Source organism: Canis aureus, chromosome 22, assembly GCF_053574225.1.
Source record: "Canis aureus isolate CA01 chromosome 22, VMU_Caureus_v.1.0, whole genome shotgun sequence".
In the NCBI taxonomy this organism is placed as follows: domain Eukaryota; kingdom Metazoa; phylum Chordata; class Mammalia; order Carnivora; family Canidae; genus Canis; species Canis aureus.
The window spans coordinates 12,795,658-12,819,983 of NC_135632.1; the positions used below are offsets into that span (position 1 = coordinate 12,795,658).

General features: G+C 35.8%; 1 long non-coding RNA gene across 12 annotated transcripts in view; it reads right to left on the reverse strand.

Annotated features, from left to right (window-relative positions):
* LOC144293764 (uncharacterized) overlaps window positions 1–24,326 on the reverse strand; it is a 147,985-nt gene that overhangs the window by 52,475 nt on the left and 71,184 nt on the right. For 11 of the 12 annotated variants that reach the window (XR_013361032.1, XR_013361030.1, XR_013361033.1 and 8 more), the window contains one exon: window positions 22,475–23,312. This is a non-coding gene — a long non-coding RNA (uncharacterized LOC144293764). The remainder of the gene's footprint in view (window positions 1–22,474; window positions 23,313–24,326) is intronic. The other variant, XR_013361024.1, reaches the window with a different exon arrangement.

The window sequence follows — 24,326 nt, forward strand, 5'->3', positions numbered from 1 at the left end:
TTCATGTTCATATTTTGTTATTTATTAATTATTGTGTATCTACTCCAAAGCTCAGTTTCTTCACCCATAAACTAGGCTTATTCACATGAGCAAATGTACTCTATTAGTGTGTGAATGAATGAGATCATGCAGGTGAAATGCTGAACGCAGAGTGTCATTTAGTAAATGCTTGACTCATGTTACCTGTTTTCATTAACTCTCTAAGAAGAGAAGCAGTCTGAGAACTCCAAGAGATTTAGACTGAATCCATCAAAGAGCCTGAAGCCTCAGGAGGGAAACTGAGCTTAATGCAGCAGAGACTGGGTTCTGCTTTGGATGTGCTGGGGGATTTGTGGTACAAAAATAGCTCCATCTGAAAAGGCTGCGTGCGAGGGCATGAAATGCACGGAAGGTCATTAACTTAGAAGAAGAGACAGAACAAGAGAATGATACTGGGAGGAAAAGATGATGATGTTGAAAGAATACAGGTAAGCTCCCTAAAGAAAAAATGCAGGGAGATCAGAGAGAAGAGGCCTGCTCCTTCCCCTAGCTAGATGTTGAAGAGATGTGCCAGGAAAGAGAATAGAGAAGGCTCTATGGGACAGAATCCCAAGATTCATTTATAGGAACGTGTAATTTAAATAATTTGAACTATGCTTAAAATTATGTGTTTGTTGTTGGCCTTTTATCTCACTGCAAGAATATAATACTCCATAATTAACTGGAAAGTTCAATAAAAATTATTTTAATTTATATGAAGTGTTCTGTGAACACTTTCCTTCAAAATAAATTATGCAGAAGTAATGCTCCTTAAGCACTACATTGTACCTAAGAATATTTAAGGGATTCTAATACCATGATACACATTTTGAATTTGCTTACTTCTGTATATTGTGTCATTTAATGCCATAACAGAAAATGGAATTCATTCTCATTGAAATCTATCAACAATTCTGTAATATTTGCTAAAGAAATACCTTTACCTATTTTTCAGACCATAACCTCAATAGGAATTTCCTTCCTTTTTTCTCACTGATGCTACTTACCACATGCACATAATCAGTCACCATGACTCACTGCTTCTATAGTTAAATACCTGTCAGAATATCCACATTTCTGCACTCCCACTGTCACTGCCCTAATCCAAGCCAAGCCAACCATCTTCCCTTGTCGGGACCACTGGCCTTGGCCCGTAAGCCAGTACTGCCACTTCCACTCTTGTTCTTTTCAATCCTTCTCCAGGTCATTATCTAGAGATACCTTGTGAAAACACACACATAATAGCAAATGCCCACTACTTACAACCCAAGTTTCTTCCCTAGACTTTAGATGAATTCATATGTATTTGATAGGATCTATATGGTCCTTCTCATCTGGCTCCTATCTACTTCTAAAGCTTCATTTTTCACCACTCTCTGATTGGTACTCTCTGCCCCAGTCATACTCAACTCTTTCCAGTTTGTGCTTCAACTCTAATCATCTCCCTTACCTTCTCACTTTAAATGCACCTAAGATAACTCTATTCCACTTAGGTACTCTTCAAGTCTAAGCTTCAATTTCTCTTTCTCCAGTAAACCCTGACCCCCAAATCAGGATAGATCTACAAGGCTATCCATTCTGTTTTTCCTCTTATAACACCCATCACACTCCTGACTACTTGTTTATTGTCTTTCTTATTAAGCTGCTCACCTATTAAAGGCTGAGACCATTATCAGTTTTGTTTATAGCCCAAGTTGCAATAATAGAATCTATTGCTTATAAAGAACACAATAAATATTTATTGGCTAAATTGGATTTTTGGAAGAAAAATATTAAATGAAATGGTAGTGGGGAACCCTGGTGGCTCAGCGGTTTAGCGCCACCTTCGGCCCAGGGTGTGATCCTGAAGACCCAGGATTGAGTTCCACATCGGGTTCCCTGCATGGAGTCTGCTTCTCCATGTGTCAGGAGAGCAGGCACAGCCTGCTCTGCCTGTATCTCTGCCTCTCTCTCTCTCTCTCTGTGTCTCTCATGAATAAATAAATACAAACTTAAATAAATAAATAAATAAATAAATAAATAAATAAATAAATAGTAAACATTTATATTATTGCTGAGTAACTCCATTAATCATTTCAGTTACTTGTCTGTGGAGCACATTTACATCACATGCTATATATATTACAAAATAGAAACTAAAGGGCTTATACACACACACACACACACACACTTCAAATCAGAAAATATTTATTCTTTAAAATGGAGGTATATGTTTTAAGATTGTGATTTCACATGTAAATTGGTTTCATAACAATTTTAATGATTTTAGAACTATGCAAAAATGTTTTCTACAAATATATCCTCTTTGTTACTAATTTCTTGGCCAAAAAGAAACTTGGTAGAATCTCTTCTGGATTATTTCCCCCAACCTTCTCTATGATTCAAATACGTTCTTTATAATCCTAAATTAATACAATCTTTCCACTATAGAAGTAATTTCTCAAGGAAGAAAAAAACTGTGTGACTTGGTGCTTGGATATTTCCACTTATGCTAGTAAAAGAGAAATAGCAGGAGACATGTCACAAATGAAAATGATGATTTATTGTCAAATGTGAGCCGTATGATATGACAAGTATGAATGTTTGAAGCCAAGAGATATGGGAATTTCCTAGGAAATACATACCCCAGATATTCAAAGGTTATTGCAATTCAATCCTAAAATAATGGAGCCTAAATTATTAAATAGCATCTGTCTCAGACACCCAGAATTAGACTAGAAGCCAATTAAGTGTTTAATGCTATTGGGTATCATGAACTAATTCTCCCAAACTCTAGGGACAAGTTTCATTCCAACCCCGTCCTAAAAATAAGAAGCCAGAGACAGTCTCTGAATATTTTATTTTGTCTCAGGTTATTAATTGACTTGATTTGTGCCCTTGTAAGGGGGTGAGGGCAGTAGGATACAGGCTATTATAGGATAAAAAGGCACTTTAATGGTTTTCATATGGTGCTCAATGGGAGGTGTTTCTTTCTTTAGAAGATTTACTTCAAAAATTAAAGCTCAGTAAATTTTCATGGTTGATGTTAAAAAAGATTAAAAATACCATTTCACTCTAGCTAATGTCCACAGACCAAGAGCAAGAGTCCAGCAAGTCCCCAACTTCCCAGCCACCCAGCTTTTCCAATTATGCAAGTGTTTCAGGCTTAGACTAGAGTGAAATTTCAGATTTGATTCAAGGTTAAAGCTTAACATCCAGAATAGTGCAGAAGTCAACATCAGAGACCAGAGACCTACATAATCTTTACCCCATAGTTTTGGACTAATTTTAGGAAAAGGATCAAAGCCCTACCTTTGTCCATTGGGAGTAAGACAGACAAATGAAAAAGTGATTATTCCTGCTTACCCTTCCAAACACCCTTCTCTGTAAGCAGATTACACCTTTACCCATTATCAGCTTGAGGTCCCAGCCCCCAGGGGCCTCTCATATCTCCCTGTCTGGACTCAAGGACAGAGATGTTTTAATGTCATCTGTTAACTCTGCTATAGTGTTAGCTCTGCCTGCTGAGGGTGCAGATCTCACTTATGCCTTCATTTCAATTGCCCATACCTCCATCCCATTTGCTTCTATCTGGAAGCAATTATATCCTCTCTTAAGGACATGGCTTCTCTACTTGGTTCAGCTGGCAACTTCACATGATGCTGAACACTGCCTTCATAACCACTCCAGTTATTTTAGAAGTATATGAAATAAGCACCTTCTTCTAATATAGGGAGTCTGCTCTCCCTGCTGGACCAGAGATTCAAGAAAAATCATCCTCCCTGGGCCAGGGAGGAAACTGTCCTGACCAAGGCAGCCAATGATACCCTAAAATCAATATGAAAAGCTTCTGGGCTTTCAGCTTTCTATGATATATCACTCCTGACGAATACGTTCCTCCTGGAATTCTTTCCTCCTTTGGTTTCCAGCATCACATACTCCTCTGATGCTCCTCTAACTCAACAAATAGTGAACCACTTATTCTTAGTCACAGGTGCTTTCTTTTCTGTCTAGCCCATAAATGACACTGAAGCATTACACTGGCTCCTCTTCTGTTTTTATCCAATGCACTGTCCTTACCCCTAAGGTGTCAGTTACCCAGAGATCTAGAATTCCTCATCTCTATTTTCAGTACAGACCTCCTTCTAGAACTCCATGCTTATGTATCCAACTGTCTATTCAATAGTTTGCTCAACTGTGTTACAGAAAATTCAAACTCCACATATTCAAAAGAGTGTCTTTTACCCACTTCTGTGCTCCCCGTCTTATGAATGGCACCACTTTCCACCATCAAGTCATGAAAGTTAAAAGTATAGCAGATATCAGGGTCTTCCGTTTTCTCTTAATCAAGTCTCATTGATTTGATCTCCTTCCTGGTATTTCATATGGATGCACCTTCATGGTTTCTCAACCATGTGATCTTAAATGGACTCCCTTCTCATTTTATCTTCCTCTAATCAAGTCTTTACTAAAATAATTTTTAAAAACACTGATCTGAGCATATTATCACCAGCTTAATGCTATTTGGTGGCTCTCTTAGCCCTGTAGTTCTCAAACTTTAGCATGCATTGATCACCTAAAAGTCTTCTTGAAACAGATTCTTGGGCCCTACCCATAGAACTTCTGAATCAGTAAGACTGGGATGGGCCTGAAAATGGACATCTCTAACAAGTTCCCAGGTGGTGGCACTGATTATAAACCAAAATCGCACTTTGAGAACCACTGCATAGTTTATAGTATACATTTTACACTTCATAGCATGTGTACAGGGCTTTGTCAAACCATCTCTACAGACATATCTTCCTACCACCATTATATTGGTCTGATAAATGGTCTCCAGACATATAAAAGTGCCTCACTGCTTCTTACTTCTTTGCCTTTGCTCAGTTATTCCCTCTTCCCATTCTCCTTTCCCTTTGCCTATTTAATATCCACTCAACTTTCAAGATCCTGCTCAAGTGTTTTCATCTCATTGAGGATATTTCCCAAAAGTGTCTCCATTCCGTCACTACACAAACACCTATAATATTGTAGAAATGCAACAGTTGATGATTGAATTAAGAGTATATGAGTTAAGCAATTTTAATTTTTTAAATATTTTACTTATTTATTCATGATAGACACATGGAAAGAGAGAGGCAGAGACATAGGTAGAGGGAGAGGGTCCTCGCTGGGAGCCCGATATGGGACTTGATCCCAGAACTCCGGGATCACACCCTGAGCCAAAGGCAGATGCTCAACCACTGAGCTACCCAGGCATCCCTGAGTTAAGCAATTTTAAAAGCCTATGTACTTTCCCACATAGCTTATTCTGTATCTTTGTGTAAAGAAAACTTATTAGGAAAAAAAATCCAACAGTATTTTATATTTTTTAGTATAAGACCAACATGGAGAAGAGAAACAAAGATGATTAAACTTTCTTTCTTCTATTTAATGAATATAGACACTAGGAATAATTTGGCTAATGGAATATATATTAGGCCATACAACTGCCTACATAGCAATTCCACAAGAATAAAAAGACTCCAGTAATTCTATTATATTCTTGGCTATACTGGGTAAGGCCAGCGTTAATTTACAGTGCATTTACTATCCCTAAATAAAAAGGATCTAGTGCATCTTTACAATGAAAAGAAACAATTCATTTTTAAAGAGGGCATGGAGTGGGTGGAAGGATAGGTTCAGACTATAAATTATTAAATGACCAATTAAAATGAAACTTTATATTCCTATGGGTTATTGACATAAATTCCAGCGTGTTTTATAACACATTACCCAAATATTTTGAATAGTTCATGTATTTATACATTCATTATTTTAAAAACACAACACAAAATATAACAGCCAACAGCTGGAGTATAAAGTATTATACTAAGTACACTGGAAGATTCAAAGAAAGGTCAAAATCATCCCCACCCTATATTTCAACAGGGGCACTAGTGGTCTGGACTCTATGGTTGGACAACCAGTATACATCAGATAAATCATATGTTTTGCAATAAAATGCCACAATTTCAAAAGGTAAAATATTGGATGGAATGTGCTCTGACCAAATTAAATTAAATAAGCAAATCAATAATAAATAGCTGACAAATCAAGTATCTAAAAATTAAATAAGACACTTATCACAAAAATTACAGATCAACGAAGAAATCATAAAAAATAGAAAATATTTCGAACTGAATAATGAAAATAAAGATCAAAATTTGTGGGATGCAGCTAAAGCAGAGGAAAATGTATAGCTTTAAATGCCTATACTGAAAAAGACGAGATTTAAAAATCAATGATTTCTGTCTTATGAAGCTAATAAAAAATGGAGCAAATTATGAAGCAAAAACAATAAAAAGAGAATATATTAAATATAAAATAATAGAGAAAATTGACTGCAGTAAAAAGAATGCCCCCATACACACAAAGATGTCTATGTCTATGCCCTAATCCCTGAAACCTGCAAATGTGTTAGTTTATGTAGCAAACGGAATTTTGCAAGGGAGATTAAAATTGTGGACCTAAAAACAGGGAGCTAATCCTGAGTTATCCAGGTGGACCCAACTGTTTTTACATGAGCCCTTAAAAGCAAAGAACTTTCTCCAACTACAGTGAGATAGATGTGGTAGTGGGAGAGTCAGAGAGGCTGGAAGCCTAAGAAGAAACCTAACATGCCACTGCTGATCTGAAATAAAGAGGGCAATATGCAAGAAATTCGGACACCTTAGGGAAGGCTCCCAATAACAGCCAGTGAAGAAACAAGAGAATCTCAGCTGTGCCAAGGACCTAATTCTGCCAACAATCTGAATGACCTTAATAGTGGATTCTTTCCCAGGGCACCCAAAAAGGAGCACGGTCCAGCCAACACCTAGATTTTGTCCTTGTGAGATGAAGCTGAGAAGCAGCTGAGCTGTGCTGCCACATGAATACTGTAAGAAAATAAAGGGGTGCTGTTTAAGCTACCCTGTGACAATTTGTTATGAAAGCAGAAGATTCATACAGTTAAAAAATAGAAAAGCAGGTTTTTTGAATGATTAACACAATTGAAAAATACCTAGGAAAACCAATCAAGATAAAAAGGAGAAAACACAAATTGCCAATAGGAAAAACAAAAGAAAGGTCATTACTACAAATCATATAAACATTAAAGTGTCAATAAGGTAATTTCATGTAAAACATTATGCCAAAAATTTAAAAACTTAGATTAAAAACTTTCTCAAGAAGCACAACTTAACAAAACTGATATAAAATATATTGGGAGATTTTTATATTAAATAATATGTTAATATATAATAATATATGAATATCCCTATATTTGCCAAAGAAATTGAATTTGTAGAAAAAATTCTTCCAATAAACAAACTCTAAGTCCTGGTAATTTCACTGGTGAATTGTATGGAATATTTGAGAAAAAAATATTAGCAATCTTACTTGAACTCTTTCAGAATATAAAGAAGGAAGTAACTTTGCCTGACTCATAAGACCAGTGTCCACCCAAAACTAAAGCTTGACAAAATATAAGAAAAATTATTTATCTATAATTTTGTACATGGATAGAAAATAAGTCTTAAGAAAATGTTAGCAAAAGAAGTCCAGAAATACAAATACATAATGTACACAATGACCAGGTGGGACTTCTCCCATGAAGACAACTGATCAAGTAATTCACCTTATGAACAGTTTTAAGAAAAGAAAAGCCATGTTATCTTCATAGATACAGGAAAAGCACTGAGAAAAAAACATTTATTCATAACAAAAATCATAAACAGGAATAGAAGAGAACTTTCTCAAACTGATAAAAAGCATCCTTAACCTACATCTAACATTGATACATATTTGGTTAAAAACTGACACTCTTTCTCTAAGGTTGGGAATAAGGCAAGGATATCTACAGTCACCACTTCTATTCAACATTGTACTGAAGCTCCAGTCTGGTTTTATTCAGAAATGACATGATTATACTTTTAAAATCCCAAATAATCAAAGAAAAAGATATCAGTACTAATAACTAAATTTAGTAAGGTGGATAGCATAAAAAGGTCAATTTACAAAACCAATTATATTTCTATACACTAACTTAAAATAGAAATGAAATTAAGCAAACAATGACATTCACAATGGCATTAAAAAGCAAAATACTAGAAATAAATCTAACAAGGAACAGGTAAGATCTTCACATCAAGACCTACTAAACACTGCTATGACAAATTTAAAAATACTTAAATGAATGGAGAGTTCTACCCTCTTCATAGCTCAAAGGAGTCAACATTATTGAAGTGATTTCTTTCCAAATTAACCTGTAAATATAATACAGTCCAAACAAAATTCCAGTGAGTTTTTAGCTGAAATCTGTAAGCTGACTATATGGAAGTAAAAGGATTTGGAACAGCAAAATCAAAACAAAAAACTGAACCCTGAAAAAAATCATAATGAAGTTAGATTTTTTTTGTTTTGTTGTTCCTATCAAGCTTCAATACTTGCTAATAAAACTACAGTGAAAAGGACAGTGCAATATGGGCATAGGAAGAGACAAATAGATCAATGGATCAGAAAAGAGGCCAGAGATCAACTTATATATACATGGTCAACTGATATTTAACAAAGACACAAAGGCAATTCAAAGAAGTAAAGGAAGATCTTTTTAACCAATGGTAGTGTTACTAGATATCTATATGGGGGAAAAAATTTTCCCCCAATGTTATACCATAACCCAAAATGATGTCCAGATGATCACTGACATGACTAACAACTTAAAATCTAAAACTGATGGCATATCATATAATCTTGTTGAATCCCTAAGGTTGCACACCGGAAACTAATGTAATGAGTGTCAACTAGACTTCAATTTTAAAAATGCTAAAATTGTAAATCTCTCAGAGGAAAACAGAATATTTTAATAATCCTAAAGTAGGCAATACTTTCTCAATGAGTATCAAAAACACTAAAGATAAATGAAAAATATATAATCTAAATTTCATCAAATTAAAAACTGCTTATCAAATGGTATGCCTAACAAAGATAAGAAAGCACAGACTGGAGAATATTTTCTCAATACAATGTCCAGGGACTTGGATCCAGAATGCAATATAGGACACTTATGTGGAATTAGAAAACACAACTTAAACTTAAGAGACTTGAACAAATATTTCACAAAAAAAGGGTACAGAATGGTTCAATAAGCACATGGAAAGATGTTGAACATCTTAAATCTTTAGGAAAATGGAAATTAAAATCACAATAATAAACCACTTTGCACATCATCAACATCAAATATTGGCAGAGGCGTGAAACAAGTGGAACTCTATTACATTCAAGTGGGAATGCAATATGAGTCAACCAATTTGGAAAATTGTTAATGGCCAATCATGTTAAATACATATCTAACACTTTTAAATATTTAAGCCAAAGGATTTGCAAAATAGTGTTCATAGTAGCTTTATTTATAATAATAAAATACTGGAAACAATCCAAAAATCCATCAATGGGAGAAGAAAAAAATTATGGTATTTTTTTTTAACAGAATGTTACGCAGCAATAAGAATTAACTAATGATATATGCAATAACATGTTTGAATCTCAAAACAGGTAGTGTCCATAAGAAGTCAGATGAAAGAATGATTTTATGATTCTATTTATACAATATTCAAGAGAAGGCAAAAATAATTTATACCCATAGAAATCATAACTGTGAATGCCTATGAAAGTGAAGATTAATTAGAAGTTGGGGGAAGAATTTTCTGGTTGAGATAGTGTTTACATGGATGTAGACATTTGTCGAAACTCATTAAATTATGTATGTAAGATCTGTATATTATAAAAAATTCACCTCCATAAAAATATATTCCTTTTGTAAGTCCAAAAAGGGGAAAGTAGTAATTATCCAGTGAAATGCAGTAGAATGGAGAAACAATGTTTAAAGTCTATTTGAACATAAAGATCATAAACTTTTAGCTATAACCCAAAAAGAACAGTGAATCAAGGAATACAGGTATAAATTTTACTGCGCTTTCTCAGAACACTAACATTTTAGCTGATTCTTCAAATAAAATATAGTAACCCATTAAAATGTTTAAATTCTTGTGACTGACATCCATCCCATGATTTATATATTCACAAAACAAAAATAATATAGAGCATTTCCTTGAATTAACTTACTAATCTATAAGAGAGTTTGGGATGAGAGATTAATTTAACCCTCAAAACTGGAATGTGAAATGTTTTAGAAATGTTTCTCCTCTAATAAATATATTCTTAAGGTTTGAATCTACTAATGGTATTAGTTTTGTGGATTTGTAGAGATCTGGGCAAATGAGAGCACCATGTATAAATACATAAAATATAACTTCTGTTTTAGGATATATCATGCAGCCCAATTTGCAAGGGAGATGACATTCTGAATGAAGCATGGGTTGTGAGGAATGAGCTGAATAGCATCATTTATTTCATTGTGGAAGAGCTCAAGATTTTCTTTCTTAATATGGCAAGTTAGAAAAACGAGGGATGTATGAATTAAGACTTGCCTCTTGATCTGTAAGAGAAACCTACGTGTGGATTTCTTTGACACACATAGAAGAGTGAAAAATAGCTACACTTGAAAGTTAATCATGCAAAAAAGTACCATTTCAATATATAAAGGGTTAGCATCCTGCATTAGCAAGCCAAAAGTCAAGCACTAAGGATGAGAGCTAAAGCTGAAAGAACTTTCACTATGACAGGGATGAGCCTGAAGTTTCCACGATTCATTGCGATCGAATTTTTTTTTTCCTCTACTTTTCTCTTAATTTCTAATTTCTCCTCTTAGGATGAAACAGTACTAGTTGGGTGTTGAATGAATTGCTGAAACAAATGAGAGAGTGGATAGGGAAGAGAGAAAGAGGGCTGCCACGGTGTGCCTCTGGAAGAATGGCAATACCTTGGTCACAGAAAACCTCTAACTTGAGAAGGATTGACACAGGAGAGGGTAAACAAATTCCGAAAGAATGTCTTCTCACAGAATCAAACAGTAAATACTAAAATTAGATACCCAACCCCTGCCTTCGGAGAATACTTCAATAGAATGTCCTTTCCTAGTGCTATCAGGCTGAGAATATTTGGGAAAATTATCATCTGTGTCATCAGATGTTCTAGCATCAGAGTCAGAAAATCAACTTAGCTGGCAGATGTCTCTTAGAGCTCAACCTCAATGATGCACCTGATGTTAAGGACATTGATGCTCGAATAATGAAATGGACTTGAATAATCAACTGATTAAAAGAGGAAATAAGTGGGCAGGCTTCAGTTCTAATTATAGGTATGTCCTTCAGGGGCACCTGGGTGGCTCAGTCAGTTAAGCATCTGCCTTCAGTTCAGGTCATGATCTCAACGTCTTTGGCTCCCTGCTGCTTCTTCCTCTCTTTCTCCCCTGGCTTATTTCTCTCTCTCACCCAGTCTCTCTAATAAATAAACAAAATCTTAAAACAAAAAACAAACAAATAAATAAAGCTATATCCTTCAGAAATCTGTCCAATATACAAGATCATTTTTATGGCATGGTGTTATGGTGGTAGAACTTTGGGGTAGCTAAATAGAAATATCTTCCCATAATCCGCCAGAAATAAGGCTATTCTTTTTCAGCTCAGAAATTCATATCTGGGCAAATTTCAGTTTGGATATTTGCAGCCTATCAAAGATCATGATCTCATCCTTTGAGCTCTAGACTCTTTTAAGTCATGAGGATATTTATTTTCTTTTGGAAAGAGCAAGGAGATTGAGGAGAGTTCTTATGGTCCCTCAAAAGTGATAACTTACTCCCCAGCAGAGATGCCAGCTTCTGCCTTTTTTAAGCAAATAATTTACATATATGGGCTTTATTTTTTTTTTTCACTTGAAAACCAGTATCATTAGAATCAATGGCGTTTTTCAAGGTAGGGGTGCAAATACTAACCCTGTGTGGTATTCAATAACCAACTGCATTGTTGGAATTTTTAAAAAGATGTTCCTATTTACAAGACCTGTATCATAGAGGAGAAAGGGGATCATTTCTCATCCAGAAGTTGGCAACTCCACACTCCAGTTCCTTACCACACCAGAACCAGGATTCTTTGTGTATATGACTACAACCTCAAACCTCCACCCCTGGCCAGCAGTGAGGAGGGCACTCATCTCTCAGCAGCAGATGGGAAGGTTGATCTTATAATCATAAGTCAGCAACTTACAAAAAGGCTATTTAGAAAGGGTTCTGCTAAGGTACAGATTAAAAAGGCCACACTATATAGGAAAATAATAATAAAGTTTTTTTATCAGTAAAGGGGTCACAGTGTGCTTCTAGAGGACAATAATCTATTAGCTGAGATTTTAATGGTCTGAATATGTGACATGAAGTTCTACTGCTTTTGGAGTCCACTTATCTCTTTAATGATTCTTTAAGTGTAAAGGATTCAGGTTCAAAGAATTCTGGTAAACAATGCTTGAAGAGTGTACTTTAGCAAACTGAAGGCTCTTTATAAACTGTGTTTAACTCCATGATTCCCCAAACATGCGTAACCATGCAGCTCATAACATGTACTCACTTAACATGGAAATAACCTCCTTAGAAGAGTCTTTGAAAAACACTTACCTCCTAAAATCTAAAGATTCCTAGAGATTCCTCAAATCTTTTCTGAAAAAAGACTCAACCTGAATAGACTTTGATCTGTAGCCTTCTAAATTAGTGCAAAACTAACAGAATAGTATTTCACTGGCTCCTTATATGTTTCACATTTCCTCTTTCGAATGTTTTCGTTGATCTTCACAGCTCCACAAAATGGGTTTTATCTTAGAATTGAGTTTTGCCATTCTAACCTGACACCAGGAAACCACAACCCACTCCAAAGACTTCTGAAAATGATTTCAGTGGAAAATCTTCTGACATCAGAACAATAGTACAATGACTCAATTTGCAAGACATTCTCTGGCTAGAGCCATACCACCCTCCTGTATCCCCAAGATATTAATTCCTTGAAAATTGCCATCCCAAATCCTCCCATGCTTCTCACATAGGCATATGCAGTCACTACCCTTATGCTCCAAATGACACCTGCTTCACTCACTTTCTCAAGATTTGGAGAACTGCTGTACTATGGGAAGACCACTGGTTAGAACTAGGCGCTCTTGGGATCCAATTCTTACTCTGAAATCATCAACCTGAGGACCCTACAAGTTTCTTTCTGTAATTTCATATACTCCTCTGAAAAGGAGAAATAGGAAATCTATGCCTCTCAGTGACAATAGTATCCTGATGGAGAACAGAGAATCTGGTGGACTGATTTTCTCTTTACCACCAGCCCCCTCATTTTCTTACACCATTATCAGAACTGCCAACAACCAAAAATAAAGATTGCATTGATATTTATTGTAATAAACCTTTATCTTGGAAAATAATGGTGAATAGCTTAAGAAGAAGAGCCATCATCTCTGCACCACCATTACCCACAGTCCTTTCTGAAGAATGTAATCTTCACTACAGGACAAAAACAGTATTTTCCAAGACTCTGCAGGGTATTTGTGACTATAATGGGGTAGAGAGCTTTGCAATAGACTCCCATTTCTCAGGCAGAAAGGCCTTAGGACTGTACTTAGAAAGGAGTTGATAAGTGAACAAAGAAGGCCAAAAATTCACACCACTTCAGTGAAACTCAGGAGCACTGCATGGTGCTATTTCAAAAAACAAAGGATATTCATTCTTTCATTCATTCATAAATAGACACTAACTACTTTTCAGCAGTCAGAGGAAAAGGAAATTGGGATTTGGCCCTCTATGTCCTTAATTGCTGCTGCCAGTTGAAGGGTGGGAGATTGTCTTCCTATGTTCCAGGCGCAGTGGGGTGGCCAGCACCATAGTGAACAGTGGCTCATGGCAGCACTGGGACAGCAGAGGGGCATGAGGACTGGCATGGCTGTGAGACAACCTCCCTTCTTACTGAATAAGCCAGGGGCTTAATTACTCTCCCTCACAAAGGGGTTTACTAACTCCAATGGATTTTCAAACAATGAGTCTGGGTGATCGATTTTTTTTTTTTTTTTTTTTTTTTTTGGTAGGAGAGATTCCATCAAGTTAAGGTTCATGTACTGTGCATTATTTAGCAAAAGATGGCCACTTTATTATTATTACTGGATGCATACCTCACTGAAAAAATTAACTATTTCTTTGGAAAATTATGCGCTATAGCACTGAATGCTAAGTGTCAGAGAAATGGAGCTGTCTCTATTATTTATGTCAAACTTATTTATCACCAAAGCCAATTCCAAAATAAAAGATTTTTGGTTCTTTCTTTTTATGTTTGCATAGAAAGAACCTTCCCCCAAATTACTGGTGGCTTAGTGTGTAGGCAGTGCAGTCATGAGTGTTTTAGTTAATGTATGGTTTGTTTTGCAAAGACTTTTGAGCATTTAAAAGGAATGTTCATGAATTTCCAAATGCTATGTTTGCTGTAGCAAGACACTCAGAGTAATCATTACCTCCAGCTGTGATTTCCATCTTCCCCACCGCTGCTCCCCTGTGTACTTCTTTTATATTTGACAGACATTCTGCATTTTTAGCTTCCCTGACAATAATTATGTAGTTGGTGAGCAGCAACCATTAAGCTTAGGTGCATTTAGTTCCTACTTAGTCCCAATTATATGATCATGAAGCACTTCAAGAGGTAACAGAAAGTCAAGCATTATAACAATGTAAAACTGGGAATTTAAATAAAAAAGGAGGGGAAAAAAGTTATTTTGAATGAAGTAGAAGCTAAAACACATTTTCTATGGAGGTTCTTTTTAAATGTAATGTAACCTTAGAAAAAATTATTTGAAAATAATTATGAAATTACCATTAGAACACATGCATAAGCTAGAGTAAACTGTGAGATTTTTAAATCTTCTGAATCTTTTTCTCAAATATTAAAACATTTTAACAAGACTGTCCCTAAACAGTTACCTCTTAGTAACTCAAGAGTTGTTTTTTGTTTTGCTTTTCTGTAGTATCTCAGAAGCTTATCTCTCATTTTAAGACTCCTTTCAACCTCTCCTTCATAGCAGTTTAGGAATAAAACACAATTTAGATGCAATTCTATATTAATTTACTTGAAATATGCAAATAAAACCAGAAGCTTAATATATTACAACTATGTAGCAATGTCTTCAGAGGCATATTATGTATAAGTGTGTGTATTTTAGCTTATATTCTTGGGAGCCAGACATAGCTGATCAAGCTAGACATCGCTGAACCTAGTAATGATCATTTTCTTTCTTTTCACTGTTTTTTTTTTTTCTTGGTAAAAATATTTTTATGGAAACTCTTAATAAGAAAAAAAAAAACAAGTAGTATTTTCTTAACCATCAAATTCCAAATTAGCTTTGGGAGCTGTGAGATGCATATCACGTACACACACAAAAACTTTTCTCCAAAAAGTATGAGACCTACCATTCAAGTGTCAAATGAGACAGCAGACCTAAATTTATTTCTTCTAACTCCCTGACAATTTGGAATTTGACGGATTAAAAAAAGTACTACCTGTTGTTTTTCTTATTAAGAGTTTTCATGGAAATAGCTTTACCCTCCCACAAAAGAATGCAATGACAAGTAAGGAAATAATCATTATTAGTATCAGCTATGTCTAGCTCCCAAAAATGTAAGCTCAGAGGAAGTCTGACTCCATTATATAGCTCTTGGTTGCATATAATTCAGATGTCAGATAGACTCAAAAACATATATATATACATATTTTTATACTTTAGATATTAGGATTGCAAAGACGCAGCTTTGGAAACAAAATGATGGAAAATACTAAATAGTATCTTCATAACATAGTAAAATTTTTTCATTTGGGTCCCTTCTCATTGACTATAGGTAATTGGCTGAATAGAAAATAATGGGAGAAGCTAAAGTGAGATTACATCCAAGCAATTATTACTGAACCATTTTCTAATGGGAACTAACGAGTTATCCATCATAACTTTATCCTTAATTTATATTGATGATCTTTTTATGTCAACCATTTCTATCATCCTTTGTTATATTTATATGTATTTATAACTTTTCTAGAATTTAATTATGATTGATCTATACTTCCTTTTAGATATGGTGAGTTCCACTTTTTTATTAATTCCATTGTCTTCTCAAATGTAGGGGTAATTCCTTCATAAGCAACAATCATCACAATTCAAAGCCATTAAATAAATCTCTTACATCCTATGAGTTGGGGTATTCATCTTGGAAACCTAACTTCACACCAAAAATTACCAAAACTGGTCATTAACATGAATAGAGAGTAAATAGGTTAAAAATGTAAGGCTTACAAACTTTTTTTTTTAGTATATAAAACTGAACATAGTACAGTGAAATCCAGCTCAGGGTGTTCTTTTTCCACCCTTTTTAATCTCCCTATATTAAATATCACATTTTTTCTTACTCTAACATACATTCAAATTTAGAGCCATCCATCTTAAAATTTCTTTTGCTGATATACATAAAAAACATAAAAAATCTCCAAATGTAATACTACAAAATTAGTTTCTCTAGTGTCTTGTGTATTACTAAGAGTGAATGTATCACTAAGAGGTTGGTTGTGGACACTTCTGGGGAGAGGGAGACCATTACAATGAACTGCCCTCAAATTGGTATCCACAAGCCAAATTGCTTCAAGTCTGCAGATGTGGTTTTAAAAGTATACTTCATGGTCCACTCTCTCATCCAAACATATTTCAGAACTCTTCAGATAAACTTATGGTCAAGATTTTGAAATTGGTTAAAATGTTAATTTTCTCTAAAACTTATGTATGAAGTCCAAGGAGACTTCACTCAATAGGTGTTAGTCAGGAGCCTATGTTTCTCACTATTGTCCCTGGCATTGCCTCACTTTCTATTACAAGAGCATGTCCCTGGGGATCCCTGGGTGGCTCAGTGGTTTAGCACCTGCCTTTGGCCCAGGGCGTGATCCTGGAGTCCCGGGATCGAGTCCCACGTCGGGCTCCCGACATGGAGCCTGCTTCTCCCTCCTCCTGTGTCTCTGCCTCTCTATCATAAATAAAAAACAAAAAAAAAAAAAAAAAAGAGCATGTCCCTGAAGAGGAACCATCACCAACTGGGCTAAAGAACAGCCTGACCTCTTCTGGCATACTAGCAGGCAGAAAAAGGGAAGCAAAGACAAAATTAGGGCGACATACCCCACACTCTAGCCTGTCAGCATTCTCCTTGGGCTCTGATGGAGAAATGAGGGTTGTGTCCTTCATCTGCATTTTACAGATGGGCACATTCAGATTCACTATGGGAAAGAAACCTTCCATTTGATACCAAGCCTTTAATCTTTAGCTAAAGCATGGGATCCCTCCTTGGAAAATATGTGTTAGAGTCAGGGAGAGACATAGATTCAAGAACAAACTCAGCTCCACTCCCATTTCTCTCTGGACTAGCAGTAAAGCAAAAGTGCTATTTTTTGAGGGCTGCCATGATCTTGTTACTTAATGCATTTTAATTTTTCCATAACACTTTATTAGAGAAGCTTTAAATTTGTCCTTTTTCTGACAGAAAATAAGCAGCTATGTGGTTTAAATAAAATTTACATAAAGTGTTCCTATTTAAAGCTCAACATTTAGTAACCCAAATAAAGGGAAAGGTACTAAAAATACTTACCAGTGGGATATATATTTTGTTTCCTTCAATTTCAGAATGAAAGTTCTTACTTTCAATGAAGTACCACAGACCATGTAAGCAGTATCTTGTACTTTAAAATCTCTTAACCAGGCTTTTGGGAGAAATAATGGATCCAAATGCTGTGTCTTATCAGTAAAATGCATTTCATGGTAAATTCAGAAAGCATTGAGTGGAACAGATGTATGGTCTTTAAGGGCCATTTATTACACCAATCCTATTAGAAATAATAATGATGCAGCTTCTCTCTCTTAATAATATTTTGATCCTTGTCCTTTTGCTACACATAATACCATAAGTTAATACTTTACATGAAAATCCATTTCCAGGACAATCCTATTGGGCTGCTGTACTACAGTAAACTCTAATCTCTGGAAAAGAGGGAAATTGCCATAAGAGCTAACAATGTCTATCTTTTAAATATAGGTTGCTATTTTCTTTTGCATTTAGTAGAAGAGAAAAGAAATAAAGGTGGCACCTTTCAAAAGACCTATTAGGATACCAAAAAAAAAGACTAAATAAAGATAATCCCTCCAAGTAGGAGACCAAACCACCCAATCCTGGGATAATGAAAATAGATGTCATTTTATTCAACTGAATAAGTGAATGCTAAACAGGAATATGCACATAATGAAAGATGACATTGTAGCCTTTAAGAACCTTTCAATCCAAGGCAGACAGTTTATAAAAATATGGCTATATGTAATCATGCAGTGCAAGATTTGTCAAATTGTTTACAAGTAATTTTATAGCTTCCTCCTACACAAACGTTCATAGGGCACAGATGAATCCCATTAACAGAAGAAAGGCTGTTACAAACGATGGGGAGCATGGGTTTCTACTTCCCTGCTAGCTCCCTTACCCCAACTCTTCTAAAAAAGGGAAAAGAGACAAAACCATTTCTGAAAAACAGAGCTCAGGAGGACAGCTCACTCTACATGAGTCCCTCTTTGTCTCAATCATTCATTCAGTAAATACTTACTGAGTGTACACGATGCACCAGGCAAGCAGCTACGGCTGAGGATACAATAAGGAGCATAACAAGGTCCCTCCCTTCAAGGAAATTGTTGTCTAGGGGGAAGAGAAATCTACAGACTATTACAATACAGCACACTAAATCTCTGCTTTGAATGCTGTGCTCTGCGATAGAAATTCAAAAAGCTGAGAGCACCTGGAATTCAAAAAGACAAAAAGGGCCTGCATGCAGAGGGGGAGATGCGACTGGCATAAATGTTGTAATTTCCATTATCACTTTAGATCACGGAATGCAGGAAGATATTCCACAACCTTCAAGACTTTCTCCCCACTCCCACATTCTTCCCATCTATCCCTCATATCCTCCTAACATAGACCCCAAAACAGTTGTCCTAATTTTTTTGTATCCTATAAATAGTTCTCCAAAAATAACCAAATAAAATCATTCTGAGAAATATTCAGTTGAGTGCAATGTGACTGCAAGATTGTGTCTCTCAGGGACTCATAGTCCCCTAAAACCAGTAACATGGGCTATTAAAGTAGAAATTTCATCTGAGACATTAGAATAGATAGGTATCAGACACCAAAGCAAGATAGATACAAGACCAACAAATGAATTTTCTAGGGAACCTGGCATGTATAGTATAAATTTAAAATGGTGTTTTACTTCTATTCAAATTAAGAATATAAAAGAGTCAAGTGAGAATTTCAGGGGAGGATTTACAAGAAAGGTTTGTATGGCAAGAGGAACTCTATAGAAACCATGTACCCCAAAGGGAGGGAGGAAAGACTTTTCTCTTCAACTCAAGTCAAAAGGGAGGAACTTCAAAGGGACCTCTCCTCACAGTGAAAGGGACTCAATAAACTATTATCTGCCTTCCACCTAAGAGGCTTAGTAAGCAGGAGAGGTGGCACAGGAAGGTGCTTTGATGGTGCAGAGAATGAGAGTTGCTTCTGTATTAAGACTGGTCTGCCGTCCCAGAAATTGCACAGGCAAAAAGGGCACAAATGTTTTCTTTGATCAGATGTGGGCCTTACAAAAAAGGCACCAATCAAAATTGCTAGAGAGGACTGCCCTGCGAGAAAACCATCTGGGCAGTCATGGGAACTCCACAGAGAGAATGAAGTGAAGACCTCTGAAATTTTAGAACTTAGAAGGACGGGATCCCTGAGTGGCGCAGCGGTTTAGCGGCTGCCTTTGGCCCAGGGCGCGATCCTGGAGACCCAGGATCGAATCCCACTTCGGGCTCCCTGCATGGAGCCTGCTTCTCCCTCTGCCTATGTCTCTGTCTCTGCCTCTCTCTCTCTGTGTGACTATCATAAATAAAAAAAAAAAAAAAAAAAAAAAAAAGAACTTAGAAGGACAACATAAAACAAGAAGAAAAAGCAGCCCTCACAGTAGGGAGAGTATCATCCTTTGTGTCGTGGGGCAGGGGTGCCTCTGGGAACCCAGAAGAGCACCCTTCTGAGAGTCAACTCTAGACAGCCACCAAGCTCCCAGGGCAAAATGCTAGTGCGTGACATTACCAATCAAGAAAACCTTTCTCACCAAGCGCCCTCCATAGTGCACTTGATGGGATGAGCACTGGGTGTTACACTGTATGTTGGCAAACTGAATTTAAATAAAGTATTTTAAGAAAAGAAAAGAAAACCTTTCTCACACGTCCTCTTCCTCTTTCCTCAGACTTCATGGTGAGAAACAAAAAAGAGCAAACAATAAAACAAAAGCCTGAAAAAAGGATCTTAGGGAAAAAGGTTCACAACTTGGGAAAAAGGGCAAAAGGAAGACTGCTTTACCTTTCAGGGTCACCCTGGAGCAGTGGCTAATAGGTTTCCTCGAGGGGAATCATTATGTCACTTACTAGCTACTGATTAGGGCCCAGATTCTGGAATTAACATTAACTTATAGATTTCTGTCCAAGAGAAAATATAACCCAAAAGTTACAGTTCTAGGACAACTTGTCAGTAATTTAGGAAACTTTTTTTTTTTTTTTTAATTTAGGAAACTTAATTCCGCTTTCTTCACCTTAGTGACAATATCTATTCCAGAAGCATCTTTATCATCCTGCTCATTTTATAATCATGTGTGAGTCATGTTTTAAAGTTCTGAAAAAATACTTTGCTGGAGAGACAAACTTTCTGTTTCTCACTGCTAACCATAGTCTGCTGCAGAACCCCAGCCAAGAAATAAGATTTAACTGTAATTCAGCTCCAAAGTTTTCATTAGTACACATGACTATTCCTTCTAATTTCCGAGCTGAGACTATATTAACAATACAGAATGACTTTAAAGGTTTTAGTATCCTGAAAGTGATCATAAATGTCACGTATCTGTCAAAATGACCTTTCCAGGGATAGAAGAATACTTCTGTCAATATTTTTAAAGAAAATCAATAACAGAAAATAAAAATGATGTTGTCTTTGATAAAAATCCCACAAGTTCTGTTTGTTCTGCTTCCATTAAGCTACACCATATTGTGGTCTTCTAATACTACAGAAGGATGATAGGTTCATATGGGCCACTAGAAGAAAATCAGAACATATATTTCTTTGTTCTTCTCTCTAATCATTATGTCTCAGTTTCGGTTTTAAAAAAAGATTTTTATATATAATTGATGTATGCTTCTTTTAACTACAGATAGCATATTTAAATTCAAAAGCACTTTACGTGCTAGAAAATATACTGCACTGAATCAGGTATTCATAAGAATATGAAAAGCAAGCTCCAAAAGTAATAATTTTCATCAGGACAATTTCATTTGAATTCCACTTCACCCAAATGATACCAATAATGTATTTTTCTTGAGCAATTATAAAAGCAGATGGAATCTTATTATAGATTTTTGCATAGCAACAGTAAGATTAACTATAACCAAAGTTGAGATGACCTATAAAACCTGGCACAGTTTGTGCTATAAAGATTTTAACATTTTAACACCCTAAACACAGACATTCAAATGAAATAAAATTCAGAACTATGAATAAATAAATGAAATTTGTTAGAACACACTTTCATTAAACACAACCTTTGAACGTCATACAAAAAATTAATATATCTAATTCAATAAGAGTAGCAATGCATAATAACTTCATGTTATACACATTTCACAGTTCACACAGGAATGAGTATAATCTCTGAAATCAAGTCTGAAATTTGGGGTCTGCACAGATTCAAAATCAACATAGAGTCAAGCTCTAAACCTACTTCTTACTGGCTGTAGAATTTGGGGAGAAAAGTCACCTAGGCTATTTTAATCCCCTTTCCATCATAATGCTCTACTGCAAAGTGTTTTGAGTACCAAATATAATTAAAACAATTTATGTGAATTACTCTGTACACTTCTAAATCCTATGTTTGTGTTAATATTAGAGTTTCTGTTAAATACATGTTTTCTCTTCTTGGGGAAGGAGTACCATTATAATGTAAAAGTTCTTCCTGAAACCTAATAGATCATAGGAAGAAGGTATAACGTGCCATCTGGGAAAGCTCCAACATGATTAACGGAGATTCTAAACTTGAGAAATGAAGGAGGAAATGGAGAACCCATAAATGGATGTCTCTCTGCTACTGCTTCTTCTCATTTCCGGCCAGTGGAATGAGAAGGCAAGGATCACATTATTCCCAGTGCATGCAAGAGGGAGCCCAAGTGCAGCAGATTTTACCACCACTGGCAATGGCGCTCAGAGAGCAGAGGTCCCAGCAAGACTCCCGGGGCTGAAGCCAGGCTGACACTCAGGGTTCTAGACTGCAAGGAAAGCCCTGCTCATCCTCCTTTTTTTATTTATTTTTTCTTTTTTTCTACTGCTCTGGACCCACTGAAGGCCAATTGCAGAGCATCAGAAATCTAGGAGTTGAAGACTCACCATTCCATGAGACTGACACTGCTGAGGGTGACAGAGTAGCCCTTGTCAACATTTAGCTTTACAGAAACTGATGGAAAGCAACTTGATAACATCTCCCTTTTTCAAACTGCAGCTTTGTTAAGTGTAGCACAGAGAATAAATAATTTAAAAATCAGAAAAAAGATGAATAGAAGATTCTTCATATTTTAATATCTTGTTCTTTGAAGTTACAAGATAAAAAAAATTTGACTCAAAATCATGTTAATCATTCCATTGCATAAGCAGATACGCTGTAGCTCCTGAAGTAAAAATTGAAACAACAAATGCAAATAGACATGAGGGTATTTATAAGTAGCAAATGGTCACTTTGAACTATTAAATAATAGATTGTATTAAACTAGTTTCTCCTGCACTTTCTTGTGTGGTTTTGAGAAACAGAACATGAAAGATAAATACTGAAAGGTAAACACTAAGTAATATTAGATGATAAGCACATTGCATATTCATAACTACTGCTTATAACTTTGGAAAACAGTGCCACTTACTCATGCTATTCAAGAAGCCACCTCCATACACAACTAACTTTTCAGCTTTGGAGAATAGCTACTCTTCAAATGATCTATGTGGTCAATCAACAATTTAAGAAAAAGTGTACACATGGTATCTAGCAGTTTCTGATGTTTTTGGTACTAAGCATGGTCATATGAAAGTGATAAATTCCAGCCTGCAGCTGCCATGATAATAAAGTTGCCAGTAAGTCAAGTTCTATCTAAATATATGCACATGTATTTCTATTACAATTACATTTACCCAGATGACATCAATTATCTCAAGAGTTAAAGGGCATTTCTTCACACCCCTGTAAAAAAAAAAAAAAAAAAATTACTCAGAGTAAATTATGCTTTCAACAAATCCCCAAATCTACCCAATATGCTCCAGGATACCATTCAGATTTTATTTGAAAGAATAGATTCTGGACCTTGACTTGAATGTTCCCAGCCATCACAACTGAGAAAATAAAGGTTTTTACTATGCAATACTATTACATGGGATTTTTGTCTCTCAAGATTTTGGTGATCACTAAAAGAAACAATACTTTTAACCCAACATTTGTTCACAATCATATCCTTAAACCTAAGGTAAATAGAATCATTTTTCCTTAATATTTTTTCAAAATAATGATACTATGTAGTCATAATATCTTCTTTCTATGTGTATGCATAACAGAATTCAGGATTAAAAATATAGAATCCAACAAATCAGGTGTGCTTGGGTGGCTCAGTCAATTAAGCATCTGCCTTTAGCTCAGGTCATGAGCCTGGAGTCCCTGATCGATCCCCGAATTGGGCTCCCTGCTCAGAGGGTTGTCTGCTTCTCTCTCTGCCCCTTACTTCACTTGTGCTCTCTTTCTCTCTCAAATAAATAAAATCTCTAAAAAAAATTTTTTAAAGAATCCAACAAATTATTATTTTAGTTTACCCAGGAAAATCCTGAAGATAACCATGATAAAAACAGCCAATAAACAGAGGAATTGAGATTCCACTCTGCAGTCATCTCTAGTTAAAACCAACTGCAAAACACGAAACCACAAGAGCCAAAAGCCAGACCAGAGCACTAGTTCTGCCAATGAGGAATGGCCCACTCCACTTGTGTCCTTTGGTGAATGGAGCCTCCACTGATGGACCTCAAATCTGAGAAGGTTTGGGAAGGTGATTTCAAAAGTCTTCTTAGTTTTAAAATACTATACTTGAGTAAGGATGGTGCAGAATTACATTACAACTTGCAAAAGTAGTGACAATCCACCCCCCCCTCCAAAAATCACAACTTTCATGAATACTTTTCCCTCTCCAAAAAACTCACCTTCAAAAATAGA